Source organism: Ochlerotatus camptorhynchus, unplaced genomic scaffold (assembly GCF_037179485.1).
Source record: "Ochlerotatus camptorhynchus isolate MF236.1 unplaced genomic scaffold, CSIRO-AGI_Acam_v1.1 ptg000209l, whole genome shotgun sequence".
NCBI classification, from domain to species: domain Eukaryota; kingdom Metazoa; phylum Arthropoda; class Insecta; order Diptera; family Culicidae; genus Ochlerotatus; species Ochlerotatus camptorhynchus.
This window is the reverse complement of record NW_027040699.1, coordinates 4616316-4635050: the sequence shown is the minus strand read 5'-3', so window position 1 is coordinate 4635050 and position 18735 is coordinate 4616316.

The window sequence follows — 18735 nt, the reverse complement described above, 5'->3', positions numbered from 1 at the left end:
TTTAAATTCCGGAATTTATATTTTTCCTGCGTCCCAAAGCATGATTTTTTTTTGTGGTCTGAATTAACCTGCAACTCTTCACAGGATATCTTCGCCTTTTTTTTTTTGGTTCAATTTGAATCATCCTAAAATTTCATCATATTTCTTTTCTATATTCCCCTAAAATAATCTTGAAAATACATAAACTTTTCCAGTAACATTCTACGAGTTCTTAGCATTACCTCTTTTAATCTCTTATAAATCACTCTCACATTCCACAACTCCCTCAAGCTGGTAATAATTCCCTAAAATTGGCTCAATATTGTGTCCATTCTTAAAATATTCTTCTGGTACACTCTTCAGACTTATCCGATAATTTCCTTTGAACTGCTTTGTGGGTAGGGTCAGAATTGTTTTGGAATCCTTTTCAGTATTACCTAAGTACTCAAGTACTTTGCCAAAATGGTTTTGAAAGTCTCCCAGAAATTGCGCTTAAAATTTTATTATAATTAATCTCCATAGTAACATTGGACAGAATTCCATTGAAACTATTCTCACGATTCGTATCAGCATACTCCTTAAGTTTCATAAGAATTTTCATTGATTTCTCTTTCGGATTGTATTTCCTTTATTGACAAAATCTCCATGCAATTGTCATCAGAGTTGACAAGACAATTGACACCGTCTGCAACCAGAGGTTGCACAGACTGAATATTTCACACCAGACAACGGACAACACACCACACCCATTAGACCAGTAGGGAAATTTTCAGGTTGCCAAAATGTGCACCGGCTGGAGTGGGAATCGAACCCTCACTTCGTGGCACTCACAATAAGCCTAAATGATGGGTGACACCGCACGACCCCAAAGCCCTTAAAGATGGATGTAATTCTACTCAGAATTAGTTTGAAATTCACCTTTGACAAAAAATTCACCTCACACTTAACTGTAAACTATTTTCCGAATTACCTTAAAATTCCAATAATGTCCAACGTTGATAGCCTTTAAAATAAAGTAGCAAGTTTGGCTTTTTATTTATTTTTTATTAAAGGTTTATTCAATTGCAGTGATATTTTTAAAACAACATGTTTAAAAATCTGGGAAAATCTGGAACATATTTAAAAAATCTGGAAATATACGTGGTCTGTCTGTGTATCTGGGAAGATGACTGAAAATTTGGAAAATCCAGATAAATCTGGAATACTGGCAACGCTGCTGACAATTGACATGGTTTGCCTTGACGATGACCAGAGTTGCGACCTATCACAATCACCATCATCAAACAGTTGATGGTAATAACGCTTTGTACATTCCTATCAATGTGCTCGTCGAAGCTCTCTCCATGACCATTAGACTGATGCAAAATTTGACTTTTTCGCTCCACAGTGCTTAAATGGTTTCTAATTGGGCCCTGATTACCCAACAAACATTGAATGTTAAATAAGAGCTTATTCAGGCAAAAACAAGCTTCTTCAACTAAAAAATTGCTTATTCAGCTGTTGCTCAACTCAAATTGTTTGTTGGGTAGCCTCCCAAAGTTACAACTCATTTGGTTAGAAACAGACTTCGCACAAGCCATTTGAAGTTTGCATGTAAATTACTATGGGAAATCTCAACTTTTTGTTCATTGCCTTCTAGTCTTTTTCCATATTAAGCTGCGAAACAGATCGATAGCCATTCTTATAGAAAATTTCAGCTACAACTTTTCTGAAGATCGTTTCTATGTAAAACGAGACAGGAAAAAGTTATTAATTATTTAAGAGATTGGTAAACTTATGACATGATCAAGCAGCTGCTCTGTAGGCAACACTGTATTTTGCAATGTGACATAGTAGCCATGATTTTTGTGTCCTATTCAACGCCCCAGAAACACCAATGTTGCCTGCTGAGCAGTTGATTGAGCATGATCATAAGACATCAGCGCAATGAACCATTGATAACTTTCGATCCTTGCATTTAATCAAAAAGTGATCTTCAGCAAAGTTGTAGCTGGATTTTCCTACAAGTACAGTTGAAAGCTTTTGAAGCAGACCGATATGGTAAATTATTAGATAGACATGAACAAAAATCGTGGTTTTACCATAGTAATTCCCATACAAACTTCAAATGGTTTGTGCGATCTCAGTTTCTCACCAAATGGGTTCAAATTTTGAGAGGTTAGTCAGGATCCGATTTGAAATCGTTTAAGTATTGTGGAGCGAAAATTTCAAATTTTGCATCACTCTAATGACCATCCATCAAGTTGACGAAAGAAATAAAAAGCAACTGGTGAATCTCGTCTTCTGTTGTGATCCATCACCGATCTGGTCATTCCCGACGATCACGACACTCATCTGTGCTAGTTTTGAAGCAGTTGCTGCTTTGCTTGCTTATGTCAGTGTGTTTTGGTGAGTGAGCCCAACAGCTTCCGTTTAATGTTGCCTGCATTGTTTGTAGCTCACACACTCGCGCCTGCCGAGACGAACTTGGAATGCGAAGGCATTGTTTTCATTTTCTACTGTCGTTTCGCTTTTTCTCATGATCGTACTGCAGAAGTCTTCACTGTTTTCGTTGTGCTTTTCATTATCAGCAGCGAGTGTAACGATTTGCTTGTGAGCAGCGACCATCATTGGTGATTGTTGTTTGCCATGGCTCTAACTCTCACTGCGTGACAAAACGATCTGTAAGCGATAGTCGGTTGATGCGAAGACGAGTGTCACGTGAGTGTCATGATATTTTGCATCACTGACGATGACAGTTAGCTCAAATGAGTGACCAAAGCAGAATTGCGAATATCACCGTGTACTGTCGAGATTTTGCAGCACTAACAACAATACGTTCGGAACTGTCTTTTTATTATAAGGTACAAATGCAATTATTAAACGCCTTGAAATCACAAAGTAATTTTATTTGAATCTGAATCTGAATCTGAAACGCTAATCGCCCGGACAACCTCAACATGACTTTTTGACAATTGCCCATATCGGCCAAAAGTACCGGCATAGAGTATACAGCCATTTGATGGCATATAATATTAGCGGGCCCACCGAACCGAACGGGCTTAATCGTACACGGAGTCATGTTTTAGCCGTCCACCATCGGAACGAACCAGCTCGGGTGGAAAGAAGACGATAAGGACTCGACGACGATGCTGGATGGTTGGCGTGGATGCGGCATGGGAGCGAGCGAGAGAGCGAAGAACATGTGTAAGAAGGGTTGTTTACAAATCCGAAATAATCGAACCGTGGATGTTTGCAAGGTTTCTGTCCGCAGGCAGGCAGCGGAGGCGACTAGATTTCGGCCCCCAACCTCCTTTACCGCAACGGCACATCAATTTCTTCGTCACCACCTCCACCGGGCTGTGTGTGGTCATGGTTCTAAAAATACATATCGTCCACCGGCCGGTCCGAATGTGACGGAAAAGGTAATTTATTTGTCATGCTATTATGACCACCCTCCTGCGACGGGGGCGACGGTGATGAGGGGTGACCAGATGATCTAAAACGGTAATTTTATTTTCTTCATGCCGTCCAACCGGCAGTGGCGTGGTGAAATGTTTCAGCAACAGGAAGAGGAGGACGGATGAGCTCCGGTGGCAAGAGCCGAACCGTTCGATAGCAATTCATCATGCGAAATGTGATCGCTCATTTAGCACACTAATTAACGACATTTTTTAGGTTGTTTTGACCGCGAGTTGAATCGATGGCCATGGTAAAGTTGGGAAAACAAACATAACACTGTAGTTTGCGATGTGAAGGCCAGCAAACTGGGCACTGCAATGGTGTGGATGATTAATTTGCGCTAATTAAACAATCGCTAGAATGGAGTAATGCATTTTGGTTTAAGGTTGATGAAATTTCTTGGCTGATGTAAGGAGAGCAAAATTTAAAAATTAAATCAAAAGGATTTGACTATTTTTTTTTTTATTTTTCCACTGGAAAATATTATTCCAGATTGGAAAATTGTGTACAATTTCCCATAAGAATTGATCGAGAGTTTCCGATTTGAGTAGCTCAAAACATTAAAATAGTCAAGATCTCTCGTAAAGACATTTTGTTTTTAAATTCTCCGATAAGCTAAAACTTTAAAATTTTAGACTTTCAATCAAAATAGTCGTGCAAAAGCCAAAAAAATTCTATAATTCTTGATCTAAGAAAAAATTCAACATCTTGGAAAAATAAAATATTAGGATTATATGGGACTTATAACGAGATTCAGATTTAGAGAAAAATACAAGTTCATGTACTTTGACAGACGATCGTAGGACGATCAAGGACTTTAAGTCATTCAACAAACTGCACAGATGACGGAGTCTCCAAAATTAAAAATAGCCGGAGACAATCTGACCTGGTGGACCTATAGGGATGCATTCACTTAGGGTTGATCCACTCCAAAATCTGGTGGTACTCCTCCGCGACTCTACCAGGGCAGGGCTCAATTAATACCAAATTGGATTCAATCATCAACCAACGGAATCAACGCGATGACAACCACCAATTCGAAACATTCGTGGTCGGGCCAGCGATGCAAAGGTAGTGAAAATATTTGAATTTTTTCACTCCCTTCCTCCATCAAACCCACCGCCACGACACGGCTACACGTAGCCGTACACGCAAACTGGGTGATGTCCAAATGCAAAGCCTTCGGTTTTTGATGTTTTCAACCCTTTTTCGGTGGAGCGTGCTTATCGGAGTGAATAATCGGGCTCTGATTACTACCCGGTTGGTTGCCTCAATCGAACTGGAAGTGATGGCCGTGGTCTCAATGCTTATCGCTGCGCAGTCAGTGAAAGCAGCCTTCTTCCTCCGATCAGCTAAAAGCACGGTTGATGAAATTATTCCCGCTTTTGATGGTTGGGCTTTTCGCCTCAAAGGGCACGTGGCTTAGGAACTATGCTCGCATCACAAATATCGCTTGCGAAAGAGATTGAGATATTTTCAATTTAATGAAGGTCCGGCTTTGGTTTCCTCTGCGCCCCAAATTCGCCACCCCAAATACCATCGCTAACAGTTGTAGCGGATAAAACAAACATCAAATTAGACTATCAGCTTTCCCATTTCCGATTCGACCACAAAGCGGCTTCCACGCAAATTGATGGGAAAATAGAGAGCCGGGAAAAAAGCAAAGACAGATATACATTCGCCAACAACATCAATGAATGGCGCCCCTCTTCGTGTCTCTACAATGTTCGGTCTGATGCCGTCCGGATCCGTACTGATTGGACCATAGTGATATAGAAAACAGTAACAGTGTGGTAGCAGTAGACCATGGCACGAAGATAAAAATCTCGAGCCCCTATTTCATATAAGAGCCGTGCGCCGGCTACGGCGGTGTTTGAATTTAAAGATGGCGGATATTTTCAACAAATACGAATCAAGGGTCGGTCAACTCGTGCTCCCTGCATTATTGAAATGAAAACGACTCAAGTTTATGAAATTATGCAAAAATTCTCGTTGCGTGGCGGCGCACAGCTCTGCGAACCTAAGAAAGACACATACCATTCGGGACCAAATAAATCCTTATTTACTTCTGGAAAAGCTCGCTGCCGAGTTCCGGGACCAACCACCATCGCAGCATAGCGTTACAGTGTAGAGGTACTAGAGTGTCGATACAACTCAACAAGCAACAGCAATGACCACCATCCATCGACCGTCGTGCCGCACCCCACCGGTAACGCAGAGACAGGACGAGTCGTTGCACTGTTATCTATCGCTTTGTTGAAATCATGTTTTCCCTTTCATTTCGCTGCTCCAGTTCAGGAAAAAAAGAAAAACTGTAGTAGGACACCACGATCCCGCAGTTAGCGATTTCCATCATTCCGATCCGGTTCGGTCCGGTCTGGAGAATGTATATCGGTCGTCGGACATGGTGTTGCTATTTTCATCGTCGTCTTCGTCCAGCTCAGAAGGATGAAACAAAACTAGATTTACTGCCCTGGAAGGTACGGCGGAAGGCTGACTGATATCGCTCTCCAAGGAGCTGGATCCACCATCCAAGTACAATCCCGTTCACGGTGTCGATAAATTATTTCAAGCGCAGTAATCCGATAGAATAAATGTCTGCTTGGATGTGCGATGGCAAAAAGGAAAACTGTCAATCTGAGGGCATTACCCACTGTGTGAGTGTCTGTGATGCATGGAAGGGCTTTGAAATTTATTTGTTTCTCTTGCGGAAAAGCAAGCGTGATTCGTTAGACGGTAGATTGAATGCGCAGTTAGTTTGGTTGTCAATATTGATTTACCACGGGAAGTGATGGAATTCATCGTTATTTGCCAACGAACACGTGTTGGCTTATAAGTCGGGTAGAGCGTTACTTCGTCGTAAGTGCCCATTTTCGTTCTATCGAGCAGAAAACATCAGCAATATCAATGATTTCATCGTGCACAAATCGAAAATAGGTTTGTTCAAATGCGTTAGATGGTAGGCCTATCAGAGTGCATTGTTCTCAAAATCAATAGAAGCGCTCTTAGCAGATCCATTTTTTCTGCCTACATCCGTAGGACGAAGAAAATCCAATGGTGTTTCAAAGCGTTTTAACGGAATTAAAACTCATAAGACGAAGTTAGAATCAAGACGCAGTGTTAGAATTTTAACAATATCTCAACAATGTGTGACTCTTTACTAAATCCAACGGCACCGTATGGGAAGGTAAATAAATTTAGAAGTCATCTATAGCAGATTTTTTTTTTTTCATATCTGTTCGAAAAAGAGAGGTGTTGTAGGACGGAAATCAAATCAAACCCCTTATTTCATACAATATTTCTATTAAAATTTGTTTTCAATGAATACTATCCAATTCGGACTGGAACTCACTCAAAAAATTTGTCACATAAATTTCACTGGAAAAAAATACGTAGCCTTCAGATATTATAAATTATCTGAAAAGTACATGGCGTTAATAAAATTCATTACAAATCATATTAAAAGCAATGTGATAAGCTTTGAAACTTATATGAAATATACATAAATTTCAAGTGAATTTCATGTAAGTTAATTTCACTTACATTCTACATGAATTTGTAGTGTTAAAATTTCTGAGTGGTAATGACACAAACAAAACCTAACATGGCGTTCGAACGGTGTATTGCTGACGACCTGTTGCTAGATTTGCAAATTCGATTGGATTTGTTGAATTTTCTTACAATTAAGTTGTTTTATTTTCGCCATCATACATCATACATATTTTTGAAGAACGAGGAATCGACGAGTTTGATTTCCTTACCATCTCACCCGAAAGATTGGCAGAGGAAGTGCAACTAGCCGGGGGCGGCTGGAATAGGCACGACTTTTACAATCAGCTTTCTGCCTGGAGAGCTTGCCAGTTGCATTACATTGGATTAACAATAAGTTTTTTCTCGTGTGAAAAATAGTTTAAAAGATATAAGAAACCATCTGCATCAAGCTGAACAATAAAATAAATAAACAAATATCTATCCAGTTATTATTATTAAATCGAAAACTCATTTTAGAACGCCTAACCACAGTTTGGATGCTACGAAGAAATTTACTAAAATTATAATATTAAAAATAACTTAGAAAGTACTATAAAATCAATTTTGCTTTCTAGTGGATTGGGGAAAGATCTTTTCCCTTTGAGCAATTTTAACATCTAATTACACGAAAATAAAGTTAAATTTACTTCAAAAGTATACAAACAGTAAGATTATTTTACCCAAATCCGTGAAATTTTACCGAAATCTCTGCAGCTGAACATTCGGTAAACAGTTCGGTGATTTTTCACAGATTTCCTGTAATTTTTCACAGATATTCGGTGAAAAATTACAGGAGATCTGTGAAAAATCACCGAACTGTTTACCGAACCTTCAGCTGTTGAGATTTCGGTAAATTTTCACAGATTTCGGTAAAACGATCTAAGTGTGTATTAGACTGATGCAAAATTTGACTTTTTCGCTCCACAGTGCTTAAATGGTTTCAAATCGGGTCCTGATTAGCCTAAAAAATTTAAAACACATTTGGTTAGAAACAACCTTCGCACAAACCATTTGAAGTTTACATGTAAATTACTATGGGAAATCTCAACTTTTTGTTCATTGCTTTCTAGTCTTTTTCCATATTGAGCTGCGAAACAGTTCGATAGCAATTCTTACAGAAAATTTTCTCAGCTACAACTTTGCTGAAAATCGTTTCTATGTAAAACGAGACAGAAAAAAGTTATTAATTATTTAAGAGATTGGTAAACTTATTACATGATCAAGCAGCTGCTCTGTAGGCAACACTGTATTTTGCAGTGTGACATAGTAGCCATGATTTTTGTATCCTATTGAATGCCCCAGAAACACCAATGTTGCCTGCTGATCAGTTGATTGAGCATGATCATAAGACATCAGCGCATTGAACAATTGATTACTTTCGATCCTTGCAGTTAATCAAAAAATGGTATTGAGCAAAGTTGTAGCTGGGAAAATTTCCTACAAGTATAGTTGAAAGTTTTTGAAGCAAACCGATATGGAGCATTTCCAGCCCAAAACGCAAACCGGTTGGTCATGAGTGTTTTCGATTTGAATGAAACATTTCTCACGTGTTCGCTGCTACTAATGGTTGCATTTTTCATTTAAATATGATTTTTTCCTCCAGAGTAACTTTTGAAAAGGGCGTATAAAAAAATGGATTATTTTTTTTTCAAAAAATCATAACTTGAAAACTATTGATCTGATCAAAATGACATATCAGAAAAAGTTTTAGGTAGTTAAATTATCTTTGCGGAAAAAAAAACACTGAAAGAAAAACTTAGTAAATTAGTATTTAAAAAACGTAAAACGATGATTATCTCAAAACATCCCCCCTTCGATCTTTATAATTTTTTTTTTCAAGAAAACTGAAAAAATGCCCTAATATTTGGTGAAGAGTGTATGCTGGTAACTTTCTTAAAAAAAAATCTATAATTTTTGAAATTTTTGTTAGTTTTTACAAGTTGGTGAAATTGTATATTTTTTAGTAAAATAGTAATTTATTTGGATTCTACGCATAATTTTCAAAAACTTTGCATATAAAAACTTTTTTTCTAAGTCCAGCCGTTCTCAAGTTAATGCAATTTAAAAAAAAATAATTATAATAATTTTCTACATTTTGAGCCATTTTAAAATGTTAGTCGTGATGTCCAGCAACGAGATGTTTTTCCATGAATATATATTAAAAAACAATTATTAAAGTTCATTCTCAAATATGGTAGCTGTCAGACTTACCCGTTTCTATTTAGACGCAGCAGAAAAGAAACAAGTTTATAAGTAAATGCTCTCAAATATACCCAAATAATCAACAAACCCACTCATGTGCCTTTTTTCTGTCCTCTATTAGTTGTATACCTGGATAGAATTGTGTATGTCATAACAGAGGCTCAAAACATAAACAGGTAAACAAATATGTTATTAAACCTGTAATTGAGATAAATTCTCTAGGTACTTCTCTGACGTATACCATATTGTGCCTTAAGAGCTCATCCCGCGATATCACAACTACATAAAAAGGCACCCCGTGGAGGCTTCTTACACTCACACTTAAAAAAGTTTGCTATAATCAATTGTACCTAATGAAGATAGGTATAATGTCAACATTGTAATTATTCTGCTACATATATATATATATATATATATATATATATATATATATATATATTGGGACGTTCTTCACCTGTTCTGTATCCGCAGATTTGCCGCAGATCCCGCCTCTCAAGGGTGAACAAACTGGCTGTCTACAAACAAATCATAGCACCTGCGATCCTCTATGCAGCTCCCCTGTGGGAATCATGTGCACAGACTCACAGGAACAAAATCCAAATCACTCAGAATAGAGTGCTGAGGATGGTTCTTGATCGTCCTTTCGACACTAGAATAACAAATTTACATGAAGAGGCAGGCATTGCCAAAATAGATTCCCGAATTAACGAAATTAAGACTAAATTTGCACAAAAATGTATTTTATCAGAACATGTATATAGTAGTTGTAGGTTAGTTGTAGTTGTAAATAGTAGTTATAAGTAGTCTCCTTTTTTCAAATTTTAAACAAACCAATCCCACCAAGGTGGTCATTCTTAAAACAGGCCTGATAGGACTAGGAACTGTAATTAATAATAATTTTAATTGAAAAGGAACTAAAGCTGAAAAGACGCATCTGTGTCACTTGATAAGGTATACATGTAAACCACACAATACAAGAAATAAAGATCATTTAAGTCAAGTTCTTCACCTGTTCCATTCATTTCATCTCTCTTAGCGTTTCAAGTTAAAAAGCAAGTAGTTTTTTACGATGGATAACAATTTCAAGTGTTGTAAACCTCTACCTAAATCAATTTCAAAGCATTACACAGTAGCAGTTCAGTTGTTTATCTCAAAATTATTAGAATTTTTCGCAAATAACAGTCCAAAAGTGTATTTTTATGTTAGATAGAGCAGCATCACAATACAAAAACATAAAAAAATTTGCTAGCCTTTGTGGATTTAAAGATAAGCATAATGTAGAAATGGAATGGCATTTTTTTGCAACTTCACACGGCAAAGGTCCTTGTGATGCGATTGGCGGTACCCTTAAGAGAATGGCAACCAGAGCAAGTTTAGCTAAGCAACACGAGCACCCTATAACGAACCCCAAACAACTGTACGACTGGGCAAATAGTCGTAAAGAAGATCTTCAAACAAAAATGTCATTTTGTTATGTTTCTACGGAAGAATACAAAAAGGCTGACACGGAATTTGATCCAATTTTTAAGAAAGTGAAACCAATTCCTGGAACTCGAACATATCATTGCTATATTCCAGTTTCAAACAACCAAATTGCAGTAAAAATATTCTCTAATTCAAACGATACACCCAAATTATTCAATGTATTCAAATAATATGAGTTGTAAAATAAAATAATAAATATATACTGTTTCTTATCTCAACAAATCTTTCATTTGACCACATCAACGTGCTTCTCTTCCGCTGCCTCTAGATAGAAACGGGTAAGTCTGACAGCTACCATATCTGAGAATGAATTGTTTGGTTTTTAATATACAATCATGAAATAAAATCTCGTTGCTGGACATCTCGACGAACATTTGAAAATGGCCTAATATGTTGAAAATTGTTATAATTATATTTTTTAATTCGCATTAACTTGAGAACGGCTGGACTTAGGAAAAAAGTTTTTATGTGCAAAGTTATCGAAAATTATGCGTAGAATCCAAATAAATTATTATTTTATAAAAAAATATGCATTTTCATCAACTTGTAAAAATCAACAAAAATTTAAAAAATTACAGCTTTCTTTTTAAGAAAGTTACCAGCATACACTTTTCACGAAATTTAAGAGTATTCCATCAATTTTTTTTGAAAAAAAAATTATAAAGATCGAAGGGGGGGTGTTTTGAGATAATCACCATTTTACGTTTTTTAAATACTAATTTACGAAGTTTTTTCTTTCAATGTATTTTTTCCGCAAAGATAATTTAATTACCTAAAACTTCTTCTCATATGCCGTTTTGATCAGATCAATAGTTTTCAAGTTATGATTTTTTGGAAAAAAAATAATCCATTTTTTATGCACCCTTTTCAAAAGTTACTCTGGAGGAAAAAATCATATTTAAATGAAAAATGCAACCATTAGTAGCAGTGAACACGTGAGCAATGTTTCATTCAAATCAGAAGGGGTCGAGACAAAATTGACATTTTTTTTAACGATTTGAGCTAGAAATGCTCTATGGTGAATTATTAGATATACATGAACAAAAATCTTGGTTTTACCATAGTAATTACCATACAAACTTCAAATGGTTTGTGCCATCTCAGTTTCTCACCAAATGGGTTCGAATTTTGAGAGGTTAGTCAGGATCAGATTTGGAATAGTTTAAGTATTGTGGAGCGAAAATTTCAAATTTTGCATCACTCTAGTGTGTATACTACCTATTACCAAGGGGCAAGACAACTCCTAATCATGAGCAATTTCAGAGTTGCTTTTGAGGCACCTCGAGTAACTCACATTGCTCAGGGACCAAGATCACTGTCATTTGCTTTCTCACTTTTCGCATCACAGCAACATATGGAGGTGCGAAGCCGAAAAGCTGTTGTCAAGCAAAACAACAACAAAAATCGGGGACTTCCGGCCTACAACTCCAGGCGAATATGATTGCGATTCTGAACTTTCGGTCCTAGATTTCCTTCGATTTTCAGCTCCCGGGATCGCTTCTCCAATGGCCTACGAATTAAAAAAAAATCAAAACATGCGTGGGCTGAGGACTAAAATCGACTCGATTTTCTTAGCTGTTGTGAAGGTTGAATATGATATGATCGTACTGACGGAAACGTGATTGGATGACCGGATCTATTCATCGCAACTTAGGATCACTTTATTCCGTCTTCAAGTGAACGATCTTCCCTGCACAGTCGAAAATCGCACGGTGGAGCCTTTCTGGCTGCTGTCTCAACTAGACTAACCAGCTATCTAAATACCTCGCCCATTTCCAGCCTGCTTGAACAGCTCTGGATTGTCGTGGAATTTCCACAAAACATTCTCTGTATTGGCGCTGTCTACCTGCTGACTTCACACGCTATGTCTGAAGGCACTTTTTTTTGTAATATTCATGTACCTCAGTTTTTTTTTCACAGGATGTTAGCATTGATCCTAACAATCAACTCTGTGATGGTTTGAAAATATTTCATCTTGGGTTTTTTGAGAAATGGTGTTTTGAAGCTTACAACGCCGATAACGAAGGCGTATATTGGCCTGTTGACGATACAAAACTATTGCGAATTGAACAAATGTAGTTAAATCACGTTCAAAAGTTGATTGAATTAATCCAAATGGCATTAAAGAGTTCTCTTTGACTCTCAAGCAAGATGCGTATTGATTACGTCGACTTTGCGCAAAATCAATTAATATTTGTTGCTAGAACAACTTCTTGTTTAATGTCTCTTCCCTCATAAGAGTAAAAGAGAAATAAACGAGCAGGATAGTCCAAGACAGCCACGTAATCATAGTAGGCATTGATTTTCTGCCTGTCTCGAGTGTTTTTTTGAATCTCTCGAAGAAAATAGAGAGTTCGCTTGTTGTGCTTCAAAAAGCGATAGTCAAAAAAAAAAAGATCACGCCACTTTAGTAGTGACGTTCGCTTAAAGATTTTTATCAGAGTTCAATAAAAGAGTTAGTAGGTATCTGAAATGTTTGTGTCCCGTACTCAGCTGGTGACGAAGGTGGCATTTACAACCCTGAGGGATAGAAAATTAGTTTGGATTTTTGGAACCCATGACGAAGTTGTTTGAAAATGGTTAACAGATAATGCCGATAATACAGGAATGAAACTCACATGATATTAGCTGCTCTTGCCCAGTTTTAGGTAGCCTTCACCTTTAACTACTACAGAATTGCTAGAGTTTCATTGCAGTTCCCATATTTTGTCTAAGGAAACTTTCAGGAAGGCTCAGCGACTTTCTAGGAAATTCTGCGAACTATAGAGAACTGTAGTGAATTTTAGAAAAGTTAAAGACGTTCCTCAAAAAAATCAGAGAAGCTTAACAACCTTCAGAGAAGTTCATTGATCTCAGTTCATGAAAATTCTTCAAACTTTAAAGATGTGCTTCGATCTTCAGAGAAGCTCTATAAACCTCAGGAAAATTCTGCCAACTTCAGGGACGTTTTGTGAGCTTCAGGGGAGTTCAATGTCCTTCTGATAAGTTCTGCGACTCACAAGACTCAGAGACGTTCTGAGAACTTAAAAAAAATTCTAAGAACATCAGAAAAAATTGAAGAATTTCATCGAAGTTCAACGAAATCAAGGAAAAACCAAATGGACAGGGATATGAATTTGAATGTATTTAACTTCTATAAGCTGACTCATCGGGTCGTTGGTGGAACAACTCCCACTCCATGTCTTAGAAAACAGGTATGATAGAGAGAATTTGTTGCGATATCTCTTTCTCTTTTACACTTCCTTTATAAAATGTGATCAACGGCATGAGCAGGGTGGCAGCAGGGGCGGGATGTGCTGTAAAATCGGCATACTGAAAGTCCATCAAAGAGATGTAAATATGGTAAAAAAATCTCTCACGAAGATTTACTCAGCTTTAAGAAAGATCTTAATCCGAGTGTTAATAAGGTCAGTATGTACATAACTTCACACTATATTTGTATTATGTTACATACGCTAAAATTGGCTCAACGTATGAGACATACCGACTGTCAAACTATCCAGCCCGGTCTCAAATCAGCTATGACGAAAGACAACGCGGCCAATAATGATCTCAATAACGCTTCAAATTCTGTGGCTGCTGCAAATGCGACTCATCATGCGCAATTTGGATTCGCTGGTCGCCATTGTAGGTGCTTGATAAACGTGTAGTTTTGGAAGGATGCAATTTTGATCATCAGCTAATGGTTTTGGATAATATGGATGCTATGATGAGACATTGTTTTGGTGATGAACTCATGGATGAGTGCATAGGTCTTTTTTGTGAAAGTCGGTCTACCGAAACCTTCCGGTAGCCCCAAAATTCAATATTGTAAAATATCACATTATAGATTTTTGCAAGAGTACAGGAAAAGTCTTAGCCTGGTTCATGGAAAAAACAAACGAAGCTGTTCATAATGATTTTTCCCAAACATGGAGTATCTATAAAGCAGTGGAAAATAATTTCAGATACGACAAAAGCTTGATGAAAGCGGTAGTATCGTATAGTAGTGCTAATTTGAAGTAATCTCCTTATCTTGGCAGCTCCAAGTTTATTTTATCATTCTGTTTAGATATTTATGTAAGCATTGATAAGAATGGATGAAACAGATGGAACTGATAATTATAGCAAATTAAGTTTATTCTCTCCATTGTAAATTATTTCATCATTTTAAACATTATGAGTTCACGACAAAGTTACGACATCTTACGGTACCGAAAAGGAAATCTTACTATACCATTGAAACGAAGTATTTTGACTACCTTAATCTCCAACAATCATATGTATTCAGCTGTATTTGTTTCGATCCGTAACAGTTTTGTATCGTCAATGGTCCATATACGCCTTCATAAACGACTAAGTATACTTCAAAATACTTTTTCTCAAAAAACCCAAGATGAAATATTTTAAAACCATCACTGATTTGATTGTTAAGATCCATTCTAACTTCCTGTGATGAAAAAACTGACGTACATTAATGTTGCAAAAAAAGTGCCTTCAGACATAGCGTGCTGCACGATCATCCGTGAGCATCATCGTTAGGTCTCCATTGAGTCCCCGCTCTCCTGTACTACTATTCGGTGACTACAACCAAGCTGGTTTACAGTAGCGCTTTACCGACAGCGGCACACCATTCACTGACTCACTGCACACTGGGTCAGGAATGCAATCTAGCGGAGCAAAATTAATAACTCCGGAACGAAGCATTTCCGCGACTTGATGTCTTCGGCAAAGTTTCTCATCATAATAAGTACCATCAATTGACATAAACAAATAGTTCAAAACTCTTCCACAAAGATGGCGCCACAATCTAACTTCTTTCTCTGACGTTTGACAAAATAAACAAAATAAAAATGCAAATGCGGGACGTTGAAATTTTCCAAGGGGTTAATCACTCTACACACTCATTTTGTGTCATTTTATTCTCAGTGTGCTTCAAGCGTGCCGTATATGGCCAGCAGTGCCGACAGGTGCCAACTGTTTTTGTTTTGAATAGTTCAAGCTGTCTTATATACGAGGGGGCGACACATCTAAATCTCAATTCTAGATGCTCAAAAAATTTCACATTAGCTAATAAATCTTCGAAAAATCTTCTTTCATTTCTCGCATCTACTCGCATCGTGCATCATCTTTTTGCAGGAAATCTTCAAAATCGTGATAAATCTTCTATCTATCTACTCAGCGTATGCGCAGCTAGCCACAGCAAAACACAATATTTCCTGCATCGTAGATAGAGTCGTCCCCCTCGCTTATATACCGGTTTTCCAAACATGCCAGATGATGTTTGGCAACCCGGTATAGAAGGCAGCTCGGATGATTTATTTTCATCAGGGATACTGTGGCAGTCTTGCTTAGAATATATCGGAGAAGGTCTTTCTTTGCAATGGTATCCAAACTATGGTGAGCTCGAGAGCTATCACCAGTAAGGACCAGAGTAAAAGTCTAGACTGCTTGATCAGATTATTCTAATTGCTTTATTTCGGTGGTGATCGGTTTATATATGATTCTCAGTTCAGTTACAATTTTGACTTAACCTACGTTACTATTAGTGAGAGTGAGACAACTGGAGTCCGTAGCCGAAAATGTGCATCTTGCTTAGTTTGGCAATTTGTGTGCCTCGGTGGTCCTACCCGATTGTGCAATTTGAAACCTTTCGATTTCGTTCGTCCATTAGCGTAGGACGCACGCGAAGGGAGGAAAGAGGAATGGGAATATTTCTAGCACTGCGGCTCGGTCACCGCATATGGAAGTAATTGCATTTGCATCCTATGTAACTTGAGTTTCTGGACTTTGTTCCGTTTGAAGTTAATGACTTGTTTTATTTATGGTTTGGTTATTGTCATAAGTATTTTAGGGATGCACATCACAATAACAGGTAAATTGCCATAGAAAAAAATCTTCACCGAGATGAACGACATGTCTTCGTCACTACTTTTAAAAATATGCGACCATGGATGGTGTAGTAGAATTCATTATCGTTCACTCTACATTTTTTACCTCGAATAAATTCCAAATTTTAGCAGCAATTTGATAGCACGTCATATTTCCAACACGATCGTTTCCAACGATCTTTTTGAAGCCGTTTTCAAGTTTTTTGTAGCGATGCACGAATTTGTTAACTGATTACAACTATACATTTGTCTTGAATATAGCATTAAAGTATCAATGTGGGAGTCTAACAGCCTTCTCCATTACTTGATACAATAAAACTAATTCAGTATTGAGTGAACAACGACCAAGTGCAGATATTTCTCTTGATGACATCCTGGGGTGTGACTCGCATTCAAAATCTTCAAGATTCTGGCATTTATTTAAATTTCCGAGGTTCAAAATTTTGATTTTAAACAGAGAAATTTCAATTGCCCATATGCTGGGACGTATTTAAATTTTAAAATTTAAAAAATGTGGATATTAACTCTCAAACCTCCAACGTCTGATATCGGAAAATGCAAAAACTATCACAACTCTGTCATATATTTATTATCTAGATCATGTATTTTGAAGGTTCAATCGTGTTAGCTTTACGGAGTCATGTAGTTTAACTATTTGTTTGTATTACATTTGCGTGAAGTTAACGATTTACATGGTTGAAGATGCTAATTTCAAATAACAGACTAAAGTGGTAATTTTTATACGATAGATGAGGAGATAAAAGTATAGAGTTGATAGATCCGTTAGAGTGCGGCAGTGTGAAAATGGTACATAGAGAGTAGAACGCTAGCAAAGACAAGTTTGAGGAAGGTACGAATCGGGTTGATTATCTCTATTTACCAAACTCCCCATAGGGAGAGGGATGCTGGTTACCGTAATAGAGGTAAAAATAGCTGCAATTTCCAAACCTACGACTAGATGCCTCCCTTCAGATAACAACTTGAGTGCGGTACAATTGATAGAATTATTTCAAACACATCATCGGTACATGAACAAACCGGTCATCATCTCTTTTTGGCAGTGGTGGCGGGGGGTTGATCCTTGCTCGCTTTCTACTATATATATATACACAGAACTATCAACTCTATACTTTCATCTCCTCATGTATCGTATAAAAATTACCACTTTAGTCTGTTATTTGAAACTTCTTCTTCTTCTTCTTCTTCTTCTTCTTCGCATTTTAAGCTTATTGCATAACGCATATTAGCTTATTGCGTGCTCTCAACTTAGTGTTCTAGATGCACTTCCACAGTTATTAATTGAGAGCTTTCGATGTCTGTACCATTTTTGCATTGGTATAATTATGTGGCAAGTCCAATCATACTTCTATGCCCAGGGAAGTCGAGAAATTTTCCAACCCGAAAAATTCCTAGACCGGACCGGGAATCGAACCCAGCCACCTCCAGCATGGTCTTGCTTTGTAGCTGCGCCTTTACCGGCTGAGCTAAGGAAGCCCCCAAAAACTAGCATCTTCAACTATTTACGGAGTCGATAATTCATTGTTCATTTCTATGCCTAGTAGGAGTTGAGCCGAATGTTCGTGGCTTACCCGAAGTTAGAGAGGTACATTTTTCGAAGGATAGTATCAGGAAAGGAGCTTGGGAGGTAAGATTTCGTTGTCTCATCAGTGCGTTGCTTTGTCATTTCTGATCAAATTTTTATCTATCCATCTAAAAAATTGCAAACTCCTTTTGATGAGCTTTAAGGCCATCGTTCGGACATTTTGAGCCGTTTGTCTGTGATTTGGGTGGTTTTCCAGGAAACGTCCCGAAAATCCTGTGAAGGAAAGCGAATATCGGGAAACAAATTCCGTCCGATTGTAGCCAAGGATTTTGTTTTCCTAGTGGGGTAAAATTTGGGTGGAAAAGTGCATTCAACTTCAAGTGGTGTGCTTTTTCCGGGAAAGTGGCATTTCCACCCAAAGAAAATATGCACGTGAGTGTATATGTGCGCGCAAGGAAATGCAATCTTGCGCCTATGTTTTCCCGGGAATTTCCCAAGAAAGTATACCATATTTTTATACCAGGACATTCTGCAGACTATGCACAACATGATGGTATACATAAACATATGATTTTCGAAAATTTGTAGCATGGTTTTTCAATTTCCAAACCATGCGCCAAACATTCTCGCTGTAAATTCGTCACGGACATAGTAAAGAAGCAATAAGCAATTACGCATTTGTTT